The following is a 20,004-nucleotide window of genomic DNA, read 5'->3' as shown; positions in this document are numbered from 1 at the left end:
CCGCGCTGGGCCGCTGAGGGGAGCGGGGCGCCGAACGCCGGGTCGGGAGCGCTCCTGACTTAGCTGGGCCTTTTCCCGAGGGGCTCCTGTGGGGGAGGCGAGAGGGCCGCGCTGAGGCGGGAGCGGAGAGATCCCAGCAGGCGGGGCTGTAAGGTGGCCGTGCGCGTGCGGGAGGCGCGGCGGCTGCGCGGGCTGAGGGGACCCGGCTGAGGGGACGCGGCCACCCCCGGCGACCCCGGCCCTGGCCGAGAGCCGCCGGCAGGTCAGTAGGGACGGGCCCGCCGCCCCTCCTCGGCCGCGGCGGGCACGGAGCCGGCGGGCGGCCGCGGGTGCCGTGGCCCGCCGTGAGGGGGGCTGGGGGATCCGCCGGGGGGTGAGGGGGAAGAACCGGATGAGGGTCTAAGTGCTTGGCTTTTGGTGTTCTCCATTATTTATCTTTCCACGGTTCCGCCAAAGCGATATTTCATGGCTCCCTTAGTTCTATTTATTAGTCCTTTCTGTAGGTCCCACTTAACGTTGCCTTGTCAAGCAGGTGATTTATTATGGCGGGGGTTTCCCATACTTCTGTCCAGGTTCCCACATTCAGTTTCCCGTTCCTGGGGAACCGAGTCTCTTATTTTGAGGTGGTAGAAAGAAGCCCGACCTTGGGGTTGGGGACACCGAGGCCTCGTGCCTTGCGAGGCGCCATTCATTCCAATCCTCTGGAAAACCAGCGCTAGGGCCAGGAGCAAGGGCAGGGGAAATAGAAATAAAAGAGCTCCTGCTCTCTAGAGTAGTGGCCTCCAGCTATTCTGGCTGTCAATAAAGAACACTTTGTATCATGCGTCTCTCATGTATGTAAATTTATTGGTGTATCAGTTATCTACACGTAGTACTGTGCGGATAGATACGTTATGAAACATACTCAGACATAGAAATTGAAAGGATAAAGACAAAAGTGAAATAGACAGTATTTTACGACATTAATTCATAAAGCTGCAGGTAATGTAGCTTTATTTGCCTTGTATGTGACCCCCTTGACCACTTTTAGAGCACATGTATGTTGTTCTGAAGTGACCATTCTTAACTTCTGAGGAGTGTAAACATAAACTGCTGATGGAAACAAAGAATTTATTTTTCATAAATTTTTTAATCCTGGCCACATGTGTAGGGACACAACCTATTTGAAGATAGTGAAATGATACTGAAATGCTGTTTTACCTTCTCTTGGCTTTTCACACCTGTATCATATGCTTGTTAGAAGGGATGAGATATTCAGTATTTCTAGAACTATATCTCTTGGTGGCAGATACTGTAACTTCAGAGTTCAGGAAATTGAGGGAAACTGGTAATTTTTTTCCCCTGTCCTTAGAAATCTGGCATGTCTTGACATAGAAGTTGAGAAGTTTGGGACAGGTCTGGTGATAAGTTTGGCTTAGAAATGGTGCCTAAATTATTTGAGTTAGTCTTTGAAATCCTAAGTTAACTCTTATATAGGATCCCAGAAATGTTAGAAAAGTGAGAGATTGCGTGATCTGACCACACTGTCCTGGTTATAAGTGGATTTTTGTTCCTTTGGTTGCCGCTGGTGGGGCACACAGAGGGTGTGTATTACCGTGCCTGAGTGGGTCGCAGCTGGTGAGAGAGAGACGGTGAATCTTGTATCTTGATCAGAAGGCTGGATTTATTAAGATATTATATATAATACATTATTACTATACTAAATAGAATATAGAGAGAGGTTTGCAGAGCAGCTAGGCTAGGCTAAGAATAGATAGAAAAGAATCTAAAACAAAGTTGTGTCCGGGGACTCAGTCCCCTAGCTTGCACTGGTGATTGGCCCTTAATTATAAACATAGAAAATGAGCCAATCAAGGTGAATCCTATTGCATTCCACAGCAGCTGATAACAATTGTTTACCTTCCCTTCTGAGGCCTCTGCCTTCCAGAAGACACAGAAATCTGAAAGAAAGGATTTCTGTGGAAAAATGTCTGCGACAGGTGTGTGGTGATGACCTTTCATGGCTCAGAAAAGGGAGGAGAGAATCGTGTTCCTCTAGTCCGGGGGCTTGGCTCCAGCTGCTGTACCTGGCTGTTAGAAGGTGACTGTAAGGATTTGTGGTGCTGTGCTGTAAAGCAACCACAAGGAGAGAGAATCTCAGTGTTTACACCGTGACAATCCCCCGTGGCAGGGGATTTCCCTGGCCCAGCTCCGGCTTGCAGGGTATGTCAGCCCTGCCCCAGAGCTGAGCTCACTGTGCTGCTGCTGCCAGCCCCGACTGTGAGCTGTGCTTTTGCTTGTGTGGCCTCGGTGTTACCGTCAGGGCACAGGAATGGGGAAAATTGTGCACGGATGTGTCGGGGCTGGCTTTGTAACCTTTGGTGGTGTCTGTTTCCAGTGAAGTTCAGTGAAGGGTCACTCAGTATCCCCGTGTGTCTCCTCACCTGCCACAGTGGCTCAGCCTTCCATGCTAATTGCTGCTCCTTGACTAAATTGGAAGTGTTTTAGGACCAGTTATTCAGTGGAATTTCTCTCAAGCTTACTGGCTCATCCAAGTTTCTGAATTCTTGCTGTAATTCTTGCCCTCTCCAGGCTGTGGGTGGAAAATTTAAATATTCCTGCTCACCATGGCTGCAGTGCACACAGAGCTGTGCTTGGATTTTTTGAGTGTTGTGGCATGTGCTGTGAGGAATTGTTAGAGAATAAAATAATGGAGACACTCTTGATAATGATCTATGGGAGAGAGGGGTGACTCAAGGGAATATGCCTTTACAATTTTGAGGGCAGTAGGTGAATACAGCAAAGTTGTCTTTTTTTTTTTTTTTCCCCAGTTGTTCATGTACCTTTTAATAAAATTCTGTTTCAATCTATAATGTGAGTGGCTCGGGAGTCCCAAAATGAAGTTGCTTTCTGCATTCCTTCTAGCTTTTTTTTTGTTTTTTACTTCAATGATTTCCCTTAGAAAGAGAGGGAAAATGTTTTTTATGTTCATGGAAGCTGTTAAGCTTCTGCTATTTTTAAGACAAGAGGAGCGATCAATAAACACACATTAGGTGTTCACAAGGTATGAATTACTGATGTAGTTTGTTTTCAGAAGCCACTGGTTTTTCCAGAGGATTGGTTTATGGAGGCAGGTAAGGCTGGTTGATGGTTATTTGCAATACATGGTCAAGTTAAAAATCAGCTTTATTTCTGTAGGTCAGGCTCCCTGGCAGGGTGGGCAGTGTTGACCAAACTGTGGGGATGTGGCTCCCTCCTGTCAGTGCCACCAGCAGCACTGCTGGCTCTGATGGCAGCTGCTGGTTTCTGCTGGAGTTGGACCTGTGGTCCTTGTGGGTCCCTTCCAAATCAGATGTTCTGTGTTCTGTGGTGCAGACCTGTGGTCTGGTGCTGGACCTGGAATTGTGAGGGCAGAGCAGCCAGATGTGGGTTTGTGCATGCACTGCCAGTGGGACAGGTCTGGTGATCAGCATTTCATTAGCAGACTTGTCTGTTTTAATCTCTTGCATAATGGGATTGTTGGGATGGATATGGTAAAGCTATTTGTATGCACATTAATCCCACAGATGACTACTTCTTGTTAAAGGAATAACTTGCATTGTTCATAGCTGCTAGGGGCAAAGCTGAGACTGACATTTGATTTCTGAAGGTCTGCTTGGTACCACTTTGACAAGGACAGCTTTTGATGAATTGCAGCTACACCTACTTTTGAGTGTGTTTATTTGTGAGAAATCTTCATTCTGTGTTACTGGGAAACAAAACCATTTAACTGTGAAATACCTTCCAAGTTTCTTCCAAGTTCTAAATGTTTTAGGAAATCTTTTTTGTTCCTAGACCTTACTTTTGCAAGTTCTGATGTACTTGGAAAAAAACCCATTGGCTAGAGGGTTTTAACAGCAAATATGCTAAAAAGAGCCTGTGCTGTGTTGCCTTCATTAATGATTTTAATCCTAGAAAGAAATAATCCTGCACTGTTTTGCAGGAGACTGAGGCAAGAGCTGACTTTGGCTGATTGATTTCAGTCTTTTGGACCATGCATCTCTCCTGGCATACAGTGAATTGCAAAATAAACCTCATATTTCACTATTTCTGAAATTCCTGTGACTTGGATTGTTTATACTGTTTCTTCATGTAAAAGGAATGGAAATCTAAGACATTGGAATGTGCCTTTTGTGCATCATGGCTGGGATAAGTAATGAGGTGAGCAGTGGGCACCCTTAGCCTGCAGTTCAGGATGCTGGGGTAGCATGAAAATGGCAAAGGATGGTTTGGTCACAAGATTGAGTGGCAGAAGGTTTTGTTGCTGACAACAAAAATGTGTGAAGTGCATAAGAGAGTGAGGGTAGTCAGTGTTGGTTATTGACTTCAAGAGGCTTAAGACTGACAGGATTTATTTCTGGATCCTTTTTTCCATTTTTTTTCTTCCCCTAACAAGTGCAAAACACAGAGGATTTCTCAGCAATTTAGTGAATTAACAGGGGAAAAGTCTACTTTTGTTTTATTATTGTGTTCAAGTATGAAAAGATGATAAATTCATAGCTTTAATTATACGGTGGTGTCTGAGGGATTGTTTGCAGCCAAAAGAAATTCAGCAGTTTTCAACTGCCCTTCAAAATGTCATCTGTAGAACTTGCCAAGCTTTGTTTGGAGGTGTTCTCAGTCTTAACCAAATTGTGGTTAAAGCAAGTCTGACTTGGCTGGGTCTGTTCTGTAGTTCCTATTATTTCAGGTAAGTAGTATGGCATGAATTTTTTGTGAATTTTTGTGTTTGTTACTTAAGAAATAAACTATTTGTTCCTCTTGGAATTCCCTTGGCTGCTGTTTTAAAGCCTTGGATATAAGGTGGTTTGTTTCTTCTCAACTTTGGAGTATTGTTTGCTGAAATCCAGTAATTGGCAAAACATTTAGTAATGGAAATGAAAGAGATTTGGGGAGAATGGATAGAGTCAGTAATCTCAGGCTGGTGTCCATGCCATAATTACATGTTCAGAAAGGCTGAGTTTCTGATGGAACAGAATTAGTGTCCCTTAGCAGTATGGAGGATGTGCTGTGCCTAACAATATATGGGAAGTGTCAGTCTCCATAGCCGGGAAAGCAGTGGAGAGAGAGCTGTGGCAAAACAAGTTCTGGGAATATATGAGACTGTACAGGACAGAAAACAGATCAACACAGAGCAAAGTGCTGGAAACAGAAAAGTGTGAATCTTCTGTCACACTTCCAATGTGGAGTTTGCTAACACTGCATTTCTGCCAGGAAAACTGGGGAGCCAGGAGGGTGTTCCCAGTGCTGGGTAGTGGCACAGGGAAGTGAGAGAAGAAAGCTTGGAGTACAAGCTTTGTAGTTTGTCATTTTAGGGGTGTTGTTTCCTTACTTGTATTCTGGGTATGGTGCTGCTCCTCTGCCCCAGTTTTCCCCGTCTTACTTTAAGAACAGTCTGCCTTGGTTGAATTTTCACTTATCCAGGACATTGACAAAGACACCTTCTGATACCTAAAGGATAAAAAAGTAAGATTTACTGAAGTAGGATATTCAGTTTAATGCTACCATCTCTTCAAATATACAAACATCTTGTTGGAATATCTCAATAATGACAAATTCTGGGGGATTTCTAGAGCAGAGGAACAAATGTTCAGTCTCCAAAAGTCCTGAAATATTGGCATATTGGAATGCATTTTTTTCCAACCCTGACAACTAGTCAGTAACTATCATAGGTAACCTCCTAAAATCTTTTGGAGCAGAGTGCTGGCTCTGGGTGCATTTACTGCGGTATTCTGTAGCTGCTATTGCACATGACTCATGCTGCTGCTGAAATGAAATTGAGATAACCAATATTTGACTTAATCCTCACTGTATCAATATGTGGGAAACAAGACAGAATAGACTCCAACTACTCTTTGCTGAGCTTAAGATAAGAAATTGCTGAAATTCATGTAAGATATGACAAGCCAGTATAATAAATAATAAGAAGAAATTAATCACAATTGTAGAATTGAAGTTCTTTTTCCAGACTTATGGGGAAGAATCTCATCTTTCATCTGGAGAATAAATGTTTGCTTTAGATTGGAAAGGGGGAAAAAAGACATGTGAGTTTATGATATAGCCCTAATTTTTTTTTTGGTAATCATATTTTGTCCCACTTAAGACTATTTTGGGGCCCTCTGTTACTGGAATAGTTTCAAATGTTCTTTGTTTCTGGCAGCAGTGGAATTTTAGGGAGAGCTGAATCGCAGCCTGTGGAGTTACAGCAATGTACATCCCTAACTCCTGGCTGTGTTACTCACATCGCTTTTTCTCCTGCCAGCTGCTTGTTGGATCCTTTGCTGAGCCATTTCACCCTTTCATTTGGCATCAGCTAATTTGGTAAATGAACTAAATGCTCCTCTGTTTCTTCAGCAGGCTGAACCACCATGTGATTTGTCCAGGGAACAGGTGCCAGACTGAAAGATGATGCTCTAGGAGGAGTTGGTAGCTCAGCAGGCTTAGGCTGCAGTGAAACCATAGCCTTAGGCAGTGGACAGCTGGTGTCTGCACCTTCCAGCCCCTGGCTTGTCTTCATGCAGCCAGAGGATCTTTCTGGATGCTTCTCTTGATGTCTTGTGAGAACTGCAGCCCACTGCTGGCAGAAAAATCCAAAAAGTTATCTTGGGTGATTGGAGGTGGCTCTTCAAGCTTGATATGACTTCACCACGCATGGCAGTGGGAGTTCCCATGCACATTCTTTTTCAGTTAGCTCTGGTATTTCTTTGAGCCCTTCCTTTCCACTGTGCCTAGCTGGAGATGCTGAGCCTCCTCACTTCCCTGGGATTCTCCCAAAGGGAAGGGTTAGGGAGTTCAGTAGCTCTGTAAAATGTCCAATAAGCTGTAACCAGCTGAGAGAGGGGGGAGAGGGCAAGACCTTCCTCTTTGCAGCAGCAAGTTACTGCTTTGTAAACTATCAAAATCTAGGTTGTATCAAAATATGCAAAGCTTGAGCCTTAGAGAAATACAATTTTCAGGCCACCAGTATTTTGCTGGTTTCCCATTCTGTGTCAGTTGATAGCTGTGTATAAATTGTGTGACATCATCAGGATTCTGTAAATTGTTCACTAACGCCAAACATGTACTTGTAATGTAGAAGCACAAATATTTTTTCTTCAAGCTCCAAATATAGGAAAAAGGTGAGAGAAAAGCTTCTGAATCATATTAGTTTGATCCCTGCTTTCTAAATGTCAATTTCAAGTAACAGATAGTGCGTGATTCATGCTGCTTGCTGATGGTTTTGAACAAAATGCCATCAATTTAAAACTTGTGGGTTATTTGTGGAGAGGTAATGTGACAAGTGCTTTTTCAGTAGTTGTGGTTGACTAACCTGGTTCAGCTTTCTGTTTTTAAAGAATGTACTCAAGCAAACCAGACTTGATATTTGGTACCATTAGAACAAGCACAGCTCTGGACAGGTGTGGGCTGGGAAAGTTTCCTTGACAGCATTGACATGAGGAGGTTGTAGGGGGATACAGGATGGGTAAATGAAGGTGGTGTAGAATGTAATCTTATCCCCTAAAGAGCTGCAGCTGGGTTAATTATTAAAGATTAGGAGCAGGCCTGACTTTAACAGGCCACAGCTGTAGCCAATCAGCAGAGTGTTATAAAGGAGTGGATTGGTTGGGTGAGGGGAGCTGGAGTCAGCTGGCTGCTGTGGGGACATGGAAGAGTCAGTGCCTGGAGGAGCTGACTACAAGAAACATCAAGGAGGTACAAAACTCCAGCAATATGGAACCCTTGCAATGGAATGACAATAGAACTTTTGCAATATGACTACAACTGGAGGTGACAGGACAATCCAGCTTGGGAACATTAGCATTTAGTGAAGCTTGAGCAGCTAAGCCTTGGGTATAAATAAGAGAACAGAAGAATCTGAGCAGGCAAGGTGGAACACGTGTCTGCTGCAGCTGGCACTGCTACAGCTGCTTTGGAATTCAGAAAGGGTTGCTAGCACACTGGAGAAAGATCAGTTTGAACGTGAGTTTAAGGCATATTTTAACTCCTAAAAATACAGGCAGGTACAGCTTTAACTTCTTGAAATGATACATTTATCAAATAACTTAATCAGAGTTTATTGATACAGGCTCTTAGCTTATAGGGTCTAACCTGTGAAATGATAACAAAATCTCCATTGCTGCAGTGAGAAGTTGTACAAATTTACTGTGTGCATAAGTGCCACGTGGGGCAGCTGCTGTAGTGATGCTTCTTTTAAAACCACGATGAAGGTTGGAATTCCTCTGTGTTTCTGTTTTTTAGCAGAGGGTAGTGCCCGGTGTTAAATGGGTCACAGTGATCACACTCATCCCCTCTGGCCTGTTCCTGTGGCTCTACTGCAGATTTTCTATAAGGAAATAAGCTTTCTAATTCCAGCCCAGGAAATTTTTGGGAAGTACAAAAACTCTGCAGGTATTTGTATTAAACTTACCCAAGTGGTCTTTGTCTTGACATAAGATTGTTCTTCTGTTTATATTTGGATATAAAAGCCTGTAGCATTATTAATTGCATATTAAACTTAGACTGTGAGACTTTATGTGAATTGTTTTGAATGTGTAGTGATGTGAAAATTTTCCAAATATCAAAGATACTTTTCTTACTTGAGAAATCTTTTCTGTTAATATTATTTTAACCTTAAAAAACCTAAAGTTCATTGCAAGTATGAAAAGCTGTGAACTCTGTTACAGATGGCTTACTTCAGTTTTCTCTATTAGAAATACACTTTACATGTTCGGATTTTTTTAGGCAAGTTATTTATATCATTTTATTGCCACTTGTAAAAACATGCATTCTGTCCCAAAGTCATTTCAACAAAGTATTTCTCAAGGGAATTACAAAGCAGACATTTATCAGGAAGGATTTGCAAGGCATGCAGAAAATAACTGATCACAAGGAACTTTTCAGCACGTTCTTCAAGTTTTTGTTCTCACATTGCTGTTACATGGAAAAGTACTATATTCAAATAACCACATACAAAGGGTTTGCATTTTTATACTGAGGAAGAGTGGGAAGACATTTCAAATTGCATACTAAAGGCTGGATATGTTTTAAAAAAAGATAGCCTTCAGCTTTTATCTTAGTGTCTTTATACTGTAGACTTCTGGGAATTACATTAGAAAAGTGTGTTTTCTCTATTGATACAATTTCTTTATTGAGATAATTTCTTATTCACAAGTCTGAGATCATTAACGTTTGTCAGCTCAGTGTCTGTATTTTCCTGGAGACATTTGAGTGATGCTCTATAAATGCTGCTCTCTAGCTCTGGTGCCTGGTTGGGTGTTTTCAGTGACTGATCAGTAGAAGATTCTGGGCAAGTGATGAGTCAGGATTGTGGTAGGGCAGCAATACATTCTAACCTAGAAAAGGTCTGTCTTGTGGATAAATTTTACTCAAATCAGTTTTCAGTCTGTAATAGGAATTGTGTCTGTCATATTTGTAGTTTTGAGACTTGAGTGTCTCTGCTTCTGAACTGCTTTGTAGCATCTCAGGTCTGTGGATGTGTTTGTATACCATTGTAACTAAAAATACAGAAATTTGAGCGATTGGAGGTTTTGCAGATCAAATAAAGGAGTTTCCTGGCATTTGCTGTGACTTGAGACTGCTAAATAATTTAGCATTTAAAAGGTGAATGAAGTGCAAAGAAGCTCAACAGCATCAACAAAACCAGACAAGACTTAGGATGGCAATTTATTGAAAGAATAGAGAAGTGTCAAATCAGTGAAACAGTTGACAAATCAGTTGCTTTTTGGGTGTTGAATGTAGAGGGGGTTACAATGTGTTAATTACTGCAGCAGTTATTCAGGTAGGGCTTGAGTATCACTGCAGAGATGGGTTCATGCTGCTGGTGGCAGGAGTGTTAGTTGGTGATTCATAATCCAGCTTTGGCACAGAATGTCTCTTCAATTTTTCATATAGTGCTGACTGTTTCTTTTAAGATTTAAAGCCCTTTTGTCATGCAGATAACAATATATCCTCTGTCAGGCTAGGAATGAGAACTTCCTTTGCTCATAGGCAATGAAGGGCTTGATGTTACAGTATCCTGTTGGTGCCTCAGTCATCTGTCCCTTCATCTTGTGAAAGTGTGTGCAGCTCATTTTGCTGTGCCTTCCACTTGAAGGACAGATTGAACAAGTGGAGTAGCAAACACAGCAGCCCTGAGCTAAGCTCTCCATTTGAAGAAAAGAAAAAGAGCCTGTTTAAAGCTGCTACTGAGTTAAACCTACTTGAAATCACTGGAAGTTGGGTTCTGTGAGGTGAGCCTAATGTGGGACTTTCTTGGAAATGGCAGCTCCTCATTGTTTTTTACAGTTTGTTGAAATGGTTTGAGTAAATTGGGGTAAATACTGCTTATTGTACTCAGAATTGAGAGTAAACCTGAGCTTGACTCAGAGGCTGAGGGAGTCTTGAATTAGGGTCAGTGTTGGAAGTCCAGCTCTAGCTTCATAGAGGGAAGATCCTGGATTCCTTGCTAAGGTTGTTCTTGATGGATTTTCTGGTTAATAGATGAACACAGTGAAAACCTTCTCTCTGTTCCTGTGCTGTTTTATTCTCTTGTCCCTCCAGCTTTGTCAGGACTGGGGGAGGTGTTGTGTGATACACCTGTGTTCCTATGGCCACTCTAAGGGCTTTTCCAACTGCTTTTGTCCTGTCTTCCATCCATCACTGTCTGTGTCCTGAAAATAAGCAGTGCTTATTTCTTCAGCTCTTGGTAACCTTCCTAGCAAAAAAGCCAAAGCAGTTGAGGGCATTTGATGATTTAAATCAGTGTTGATCAGGATTTGAGTCAGACAGTGTAGCGTGGTGTCTGCCATGAAGATGACTTCACCTTGGTTTTGTGTGGGTGTTGGGATCAAAGGACCTCTAGAAGCCACTTTAGACTAAAACTTGGAATCACTAAATTTGAATCAGTCAGGAGATGTATTCCTTGATTTCTGGAAGTAGGTTTAATTCAGTATGTGGACCTTTCTCACATTGTTTCCATTTTTTCCCCTTCAGCTGACAAAGAAGCTGTGGTGGCTAGGTATGTGCTTGGCTGGGTGGATCTTAACCAGCAAAGCTAGTTGGAATCTTCAGGGTTTTTTTTGTATGCTTAGGGGATACTTGTGTATAAAATGTGTAGCTATTGGGTGATGTCAGCAAGTGTTATTGAGAAAGGCATTTTAAACAGGAACACAAATGAGTTCATGCTGATTAAGACATGGATACTTGAGTAGAAGAAAATTTAATCATGAAGTGAGTGAATGTTTTTGCTTCTTGCTAATTGAACTGTTAGCTGTAAATGAAATACACTTCAATTGTCAAAAGCCACAATTTTTACAAACTGAAATTTCAGACAGGATTTCCTATTCAGCTTGGTTTTTTGGCACAGTTTCAAATAATAAACTGCTTGTTTCCTACCTGCTAAACTCCAAGACCTGGGCTTGCTGTGCTGTGGATGGGAGGTGTTAAGGAGAGACTGGTGCAGTGTCCTCTGCCAGGATTCTTTATTTACACAGTACAGCCTGCTCTGAGGTTTCCTCATTGCTGCTCCTGATCAGGCAGCACTGGGACTGGGGATGTACCTTACAGCAGCCAGGAGGGCTTCACTCAAACCCAAACCTTCCTTCTGACTGTTCTGTCATGGAAAACAAAGCTCGGTTCAGATGTGAACTGAACCTGCTGAGTTCTTTTTAGTGCTCTTACCACGGAGCTTTGGAATGCTGTGGCCATATTTTGTCTGTGTTATACATAGATGACCCTTTCTGTAGGTCAGGAAACAGTTCCAGGGTGGGAATATGCTGGTTTGGGAGACTGCTAAAGACCAGGAAAAACAAGCTTCCATTACTGTAATAAATGTTTTATCTTGGGACATCTATAAGCTCAAATATTATTCAAGTTTTCATAAAATATGAAGACCTTATACTTTTAAAAAATATAATGTTTAAAAAGCAATATCGTGCTTTTTGCCTTTGTTTAGGGAGATGTAGGGAAGAGCAAAATATAAATGAGTGTTTTTTCAGAGGAGTCTTGTTAAATGAAAAGGGAGTGCTGGTGACTGAGAAGGCACTTGTCTAACTCAGAAGGCTCTTGAGCTAACTTTGGAGATTAAATGTGGTATTTGATCCTCAGCTAATCTGTGTGCTTACTTCTAACAGTGCAAAAGGTAATCAAAGAATGCAACTTTTCTGTGCTTGCACTTCTGTTGTAAAATGTTCCGGCTCCACCAATAAAAAACTGTAAAATGTTTAGGCTCCCACAAATCAAAAAAGACAGTAGTGCCTGAACTCTTGTTTTCCACCAGTTGCCTTTGTTTCTGCTCAAGGCAATGAACTTCAGGTTATGATATTATACTGAGGTGAAATCCGTGTTGTAGCGCTTTTGAAAATAGAAATGTTTTTCCACTTCCCCACTGTTTAATGCTGTGTAAAGCAGAGTGTTGCTGACCTTTTGCAAGGATCACAAGGACTTTAGTTCTTATTTCTCTTTGCAGTAAGAATTGCATGATGTGTATTCAGGTCAGAGTCTCAGCACAACTTGAGATCTCAGAATCCAAGCAAAGACTAACAATTAGTTCAGCTGTCCAAAATAAAGGTTAAGATTGGTAGTGCTTCAGAGTTTTTCTGAAGTTTGGTTGTATTCTTAGCTTTGGGAGATTTCCTTTATGACCTTTTAACCATCTGTACATCTCTACTCATATATAGGGGTATTGGGATAATATTTCTGCTTTAGCTCAGAGGAACCATTTTTACTTAACAAATATATATAGAAATGAAATCATGCAAAGGAAATGTAAAAGCAGTATAAATCTGCTGTTTGCTAAATATGGTAAATACTCAAACCTGAATGCCAGATTTCTTTCAGAACACTTGTAACTAAACATAAATTAGGAAGCTTTCCAAGTGCAAGTGCTTGAAGACACAGTGTTGTGTGAGACCTCCATCCTCATGCCTGTTCAGTCATCAACCTGTTGGAAAAGATTTACATTCTCTTCTAGGGCTAAATTTATTGAGTGCTTTGATCAGCTCCAGTTTCCAAAGCTGGAGCATGTTTCCCACCTGCAGTTTCTTGTTTCCAGCATATGAGGAGCAGCTGTGGAAGAGGGGAGTTGGAAGAGTAGATTAAGTCTTGGTCTTGCTTTTGCCAGGTTCTTTTTGCTCTTTGGCTCCAAGCCCTGGGCAGTGATACTCTGCTCTTTTGGGTTTTCCCTCACCTTGTTTGCCTTCTTGCCTGTTTTGTGGCAGGAGATGCACAGAGAAGAGGCTGCAGGAGAAGTTCACCACTGCCCAGAGCAGTTTGTTTGGGCTGCTGAGGACAGTCTGAGGATCAGGTGCAGTATTACAAATGTGCTGCTGTTGTTCCAAGCACTCAGCCTAGGATATTTAGGCACACTGCTGGCATGGATGCTTTTTTCTCAATGCTACTTCAGCTCCAAAATGAGCTGTTTTCATTACCTGTGCTACAGGTGTTAAAATGTGCCCTCTGCCTGAATATTCCCATCCCTCACGTGCTTCTCTGGGTCTCATGGATTGCTGAGCACTGGAGAACAGTCAGACCACTCCAGTGCCTTTATGATTTTGTTTTTTTCCTTTGTTTTTCATTCATGATGCTAACTATTGTCTTTTCTTGCTTTTGGATGAAGATGAGTATAAGGAAAGCTTTATTCTAACTTGTCTGAATTCTGTGGTTGATTTAAGTTGATTCTTTTATGGAGCCATGGAAGTTCCGGGGTTTTTCATGATTTTAAAATTTCTGTGATCTCTCCCTTTGGTGCTGAGAGGGGTGTGCTGGCATGTGCCTAGTTTAGAGCACAAAGTTTGCTTTTTTATATTTTCCTGAATTTTTGTTATTGGTGTAGTCTTTTCCTCTAGTATCCATTTGAACACATTTTGTCTGTGAACTCAGACAGCTTTCAGATCTTGTTAACAGTGGTGAAAGAATCTGACTGCTGTTCCTGGAGAGGGTGCTTTGGCAGGACTGGGCTGTCTTTTCTGTTTCTTTTCTGTTCAGGAATCCAGACAAGGTTTTGTAAGCAGTGTCCACGGATGTATTGATGCTTACATGAACCACTTGTCTGTTCCTTTGTTCTCACTTTCCTTATTAGTTTTTCCATCAGAGTGTTTCCAAGGCCTTTACAAATCTTACCCTGTGATATCAATGGTACCCTGTGGGATTGCAAGAAGAGCCTTGGCTGAAAAGGGATTTTGGTTCACTTTGTGTGATGTACCTCCGAACTTTAATTTCTGATAGATATTAAACTGGTACCAGAGAGTTTTAGGGTCAGATTAGAAACAAACAGCCCAACTCAGTTGTTCACTATTCTTGCTATTAGAAAGTATTTGCTAATAGCAGTTCTGTTGTTCAGATTTGTATGCCTGTTCTTTTGCCCAACTAAGGCTATCTAAAAATTGTGATTTTTTTCTACAATGATGGGTTTGAGGGTTCAAACTCGTTTTATGTTGGAATAAAATGTCATACTTGTTTTATGTTGTATGGCAATATAAGAAAATAAGAACAAAAATGTATGGAAGCTGACATGTCATATTTTTTTCTGAAGATGGATCTTCTCTGAAAACAGAATGAGTTGCTTGTTTTGTGTGAGAATCACTGACTCTTCCCACACTTCATTTCCTCTAACCTTTGTCCCTGTCCCCATATCAGTGCATTTAAAATATCCAGTTCCATGCTGTCTTTGTGGCTTTTGAGGTCAGAGTAGATGCTTTTGTGTTGGGTCATGATGCCTGTGGTGAGTCATTCTTGTAAGCAGATACTCAGTCTCTTTCTCAGTGCATTCTCACATCCAAAGTATTTGACCCCATATGCTGTAAATGGCCATAGTGACTTGTTTTGGTGGGGATGTGCATGAAAAATTCCAATCTGTATTCCTCTGTGGCAGCAGCCAGAGCTTCCTCTTGCAGAATATAAGTGAGCTTGGAGTATGTGCTCTACTCCTGTACAACTTCTGTGATGAATAAAGCTTTGAGGAAGAGCAGAAGTGCTAAAATAGCTTTAAAATGACTTTCCAATCTCATCAGGTATATGCAGTCTTCAATTATTTTATTTTCAAGTATGTGACTTTGCATTTCTCTGGCCAATCCCAATCAGAATTCCTTGACATTCAGTTATCTCTAGTTCAGAATACTTGTTTGGCATTTTAAATCAAAGTATTCCTCAAGCATTAATTAATACTGTTTCTTATTTCACTGGCGTGATGCTGGTAAATGTTTGAACTGAGTAAACACCATGAAAAACTTCAGTCTGTTCATTTACATTTTTTAATAACTGCTTTGCTTATGGCACTTTTATGTTTGCATTGCACAAACAGTGAGTGATTGAGTCTTGCAGACATAAATGATCAGAGGAATGGAGCTCCAGTTTGGAAGGGAAGTGACCTCTGCTCACTGCTGGGGAGGGCTGGCTGCTTTCTGGCTGCTGGGCTGTGGGAAGTGTCTGTTCCAGGCACTGTTTGTGACACTCTGGGGTTTGTGGGGTGCCCCTTGTACCTCCTTAACGGGAAAGGAGCTGTTGGACAACTTTGTCCTGTGGAATTCAAGGTCCTCAGCTGCCAGAGGAGTTCTCAAGTGGCAGAGCAGGTGAAGAAGACTGAATTGCCTATAATAACTGGAAATTCAGAAGGTATTTTTATGTGCAGATTACAAAACCTGCTCCCATCCTTGGTAATCATCTATTGAACTTGCTTTAGGTAGAGTGATTAATGAAAAATAAAAAATTCTCAAGATTTCTTTTGAGACTTATTTTTTGTGATCTGAATGGTTTCTGTTTTCTCATATGAGATCTGTAACATGAGAATTAAATGAATTTTGCAGAATTGTATTTGTTAATGGTATTAGTTTAAATGGCAATTGATGCTATCATGAACAAAGTTAATTCAGAATAAAATGAACTATCCTAATCCATAGGTATGTAATACCTGCAGTGAAGGGCTAGATAGCAAAGCATTCCCTCTGGATATCAGAGGTAACCACAGTTACTGGTTTTAGCTATCCAGGGGTCTGTAGCACAATTAGTTTTCATCTCTTTGTGCGCTTTTGTTTTCCCTGAAGTGATCTAAAAGCTGTTTTATTAGTAATGCAAAATTTCACTCATGTATTTGAAGGGAGAGAATCAATGTGGGACTGTTCTTGCCTTTGTCTGGAGAGGTGAGCATATTCCTTTCATTCCAGAGAACACCAAGGTTTTACACACACACACACATATATATATGTAATATGTGTATATATTTATATGTAATATGTGTATATATTTACTATGTGCCTCATCCTAAAACTTTATATAAATTAGAGTAGACTGCAGAATTGAACACTTGTGTTTTTAAAATACATGTTTGCAGATGTTTGACAGCTGTTTCTAAGGTCAGGGTATGAGTAGCTTTGTTAGTGTTTGCTGCAAAGACCCAATTAAACTAAACATAAACCTCAGCTTTACATCTTTCCCTTCTTTCCTTAAGCTGCTTGGAAATGCAGTGGAACTCTGGAATTTTTTCCTACAAGTCTCTATTTTGGTCTGTGGTGTTTCTTTGTTTTTACTGGCAAGAAGTAAAAATAAAAGCAGTTGGCTATTCTCTGGTATGTATTTTTTGACAAAAACTTTTTTTGACAGAAAAACCTTCGTCTCATTAGGTTGAGCTTGCAATTTTCCTAGTCACAAAAACCTTTGTCTCATGAGTTGCCTGTAGAGGAGAAGTAAAATCTGATTTTTTGCAGTGAAGTATTTTAGATATTGAGCTTGTGCTACAGCTTGATGGAAGAAAAGGCTCTGTCAGAGGGATCTGAACTTCCTCTGGCAGCTCCAAAAGTGTTGTGGTTTTAATAGGAGATGGACTTGGTTCAGTTTTCTTTCTGATGTTCTGGTTACTTGTGGAAAGGTAGAGGAAGTGATAGTCCTCAGTATTTTTGGTTTTTCTCTTAGTGAATCTGATTTTTTTTCTCAGTCATCTGAATTTAGATTGTTTGCATTCTGAAGTGCTTGGGTTCTGATGCTGAGATAAGGAATACTGTGACTCCTCTGTGATGTAGCAGATTGATTGGATTTTTGTAATCTGTTAGCCTCTGAATGGTAAAATTTGGACATATTTACTCTGGCAAAGGGAGATGAGAGACTTGAGGAGAAAAATTCTCCACTCAGCAGTAACGTTTCTAAAACTAGAGCTGGTGATGAGGTAATTGGAACTCCTGCAGTGTTTTATAATCAGCCTGTAAGTTGGATTTCTGATGCTGACTTCATATTCAAATATGCTTAACCATAATAAATAATCTCACCATGTAATTGGATGGCTAAAGAGTTTAGCAATTTATTTTTTTTATTATTCATAAGATTATCTGTTGTAATGTAGCCATTGAAAAGGCAACATTGTTAAGGCTGTTCTCCCTTTTCCCAGTGTTCAGGGGCATCTTAGGCTCGGTCTGGCCTTGGGATGAGAAGGAAATCAGTGTGCATGTGCCAGTGAGTTATTGACCAGGGCTGTGCTCACCCTGCAGTGCCAGTGCCTCACTGGTGACCAGGCTTTGTAATTAAAAGAAAAGGGGGAATTGTGCAGGGATAGAATGTAAAAAAATAAAGATAATGCAGGAGGCAGTCTCAGCCCTGAGGAGTTGCAGCTGTACTAATCACCAAAGATTAGGAACAGGCCGGCCCTTAATGGGCCACAGCTGTGTCCAGTAAGAAGAGGAGTGCTACAAAAGAGTGGGATAGCTGGGTGAGGAGGGAGTTGGAGTTTGTTGGCTGAGCTGTGAAGAAGGAGTCAGTGCTGCGAGGAGCTGTCCATGAGAAATCACTGAGAAGGCACGAGAGCATTGCAATGAGATGACAACAGCCATGGCTGTGCAGAGACCCTGCAGTGCCAGTGACTCCCTGGTGACCAGGGCTGTGCTCCCCCTGCAGTGCCAGTGACTCCCTGGTGACCAGGGCTGTGCTCCCCCTGCAGTGCCAGTGACTCCCTGGTGACCAGGGCTGTGCTCCCCCTGCAGTGCCAGTGACTCCCTGGTGACCAGGGCTGTGCTCCCCCTGCAGTGCCAGTGAATTGTTGGTGACCCGAGCTGTGCTCACCCTGCAATGCCAGTGAATTGTTGGTGACCGGGAGTGCCCAGGGGCAGGAAAGGGCTGCCTGTGGCCCTGCAGCTGCCTCCTGACACCCAGCAATGCAGCCAGACTCTGCTGGATAAAATTCTTGGCACGTTTTAAATGGCATTTTTGCTGTTCCTGATGCTTTGGCTGTGGGTAAATTTTACCCTTCGTTTGTAGCGTGTATTAAGGACCCTTGAACTTTCTCATGTCCTTACATGTGCTGCCCTATAGGAGTGCTGTGAACAGTGCAGCCACAGTAATGTTGTGGCAAAGTGAGTCATTCTGTCTAGCTCCAGCCATGGATTTGTTCTCACCCTGATTTTAAAGCTGCCTCCTTCTGAGTTTTCCTCTCTGCTGTACCAGTGTGATTAGAAATTTGATCACATGGTAGCTTTCAGTCTATGCAAAATGTAACTCGACTACTTTACTACTAGAATAATAATTACATATCGTGGCCTACAAAAGGTAATGTGAGAAGAACTTGAGAAAGGTTATTTAAACCATATTCTGGTTTTGAATGGTGTTTAATTACCCACTGTTTGATCCTTGGTGTGTGTAGTAGCATTTAGATCTTTATGCTGTAGAAGTTTTGCTGTCATTTCCTGAGTAACTCTGTCAGACCATGTTGGTACACTCTGTACCATTTTGTGTAAGTATGATCTCTGTGGCATGCAACCAAAGTGTCCAGCTGAAAAATTTAAACTGAAAGTTATAAAATACTGTTGTCCACTTTCTTTGTCAGGAAGTCATGATTGCTCAGGGAAGAGAGGGAAAGGAAAAGCTAAATTAAGCCACTTTCTTGATAATGTAGGATTTTTTCTAGCCTCATATAGAGGTTAACTCATATAACTAATGCTAACCTTTGAAATCCTGTCAAATACTGCTGTAAATGAATAAATCAGTCTCTCTATTCATGTGTAGCTGGTTGCTTTGTTTGAGCCAACACAGCCAGTAGTGTAGCAGTAGTGAACCCAGAGCTGCTCCAGTTGGAATTCATTTTATTTGAAGGAGAGGCTTCCCTGCATTGAACTGTAGGGCTGGTAGGGTTTAGGGTTTAACTGCAGTTTGTTTTGGTTTTGCATTTGAGTAGATGTAGTTAAAAAATGAAAATAGGGTATATGTGTGAGCCACTAGAAAACTAAATGTACATTGTTTCTGTTGCCTTGAATTCAGTTAAATGTGTTTCAATAAACTTGGAGCTCTGCAGTGGGGCTCAAATGAAGTGGGTAATGATTTTGGAGCAGGGGTATGGGAGGTTATCCCTGAGAAATGGGACTGAAAAGCTTCTGTAGGTTCCCACCTGCTCTTGGGGAGTTTTAGGGGAGCTGTTTTGTTTTTTTGCTCTCTGGAACTGATTAGGAGCCATTGTAAATTCACTGATGTTACTTTTTCTTTAGGATGTGGGTCAGCATCCTCTGAAAGAGCTACACTTTTTTTATTTAACCCATATGCTTTAGACAGTATCTTCTCCTGGCTTCCTGTGTTTGTGTGTTGTTAAGGTTGGTGTCCAGCTGCCTCCCTGCAGTTTGAAAGTGAGCTTGGGCCAGATGTGAGCAGACAGACCAGGACCTGGTGAGAAGGTCACAGTGGGCATAATTGCTTTGGCTTCCTTTTTTGAAAATCATAATTTAGATTTTTTGACTGATGAATATAGTGCACCATGAAGCAGAACTTAATTTCCCTCTTAGATGATAACTGCATGAAGCAATCTATGGTGTGTGTTTAGAAGCTGTGCTTAAACAGCTTCCTGGGCAGTGAAGAGCATAATTTTCAAATCAGTGGAATTTTCAGATTTCTTGTGATACATAAAGTCCCAGCCTTTATGTAGTTTCTTTTCTCTGTGTGTAGATTCTTATCCATGTGTGAGGAAGGATTGTTTGCCTTCTTTAAGGATTTAAATCCTATTTGTTTCAGCAGAGTATCTCACTACTTTTTCTCACAGCATTATAT

The 20,004-nt window shown here is 41.5% G+C and overlaps 1 protein-coding gene across 2 annotated transcripts in view; it reads left to right on the top strand.

Annotated features, from left to right (window-relative positions):
• Positions 1-130: 130 nt before the first annotated feature.
• Positions 131-20,004, top strand: part of HMG20A (high mobility group 20A) — a 39,910-nt gene continuing 20,036 nt past the window's right edge. Inside the window, exon 1 of one of the 2 annotated variants that reach the window (XM_063169457.1) lies at positions 131-153. The gene's annotated coding sequence lies outside the window, so the exon portion shown is untranslated. The other variant, XM_063169456.1, reaches the window with a different exon arrangement.

The sequence above is a fragment of the Melospiza melodia genome, chromosome 15 (assembly GCF_035770615.1).
Source record: "Melospiza melodia melodia isolate bMelMel2 chromosome 15, bMelMel2.pri, whole genome shotgun sequence".
NCBI lineage: Eukaryota > Metazoa > Chordata > Aves > Passeriformes > Passerellidae > Melospiza > Melospiza melodia.
This window is presented reverse-complemented; position numbering and strand designations above follow the sequence as displayed.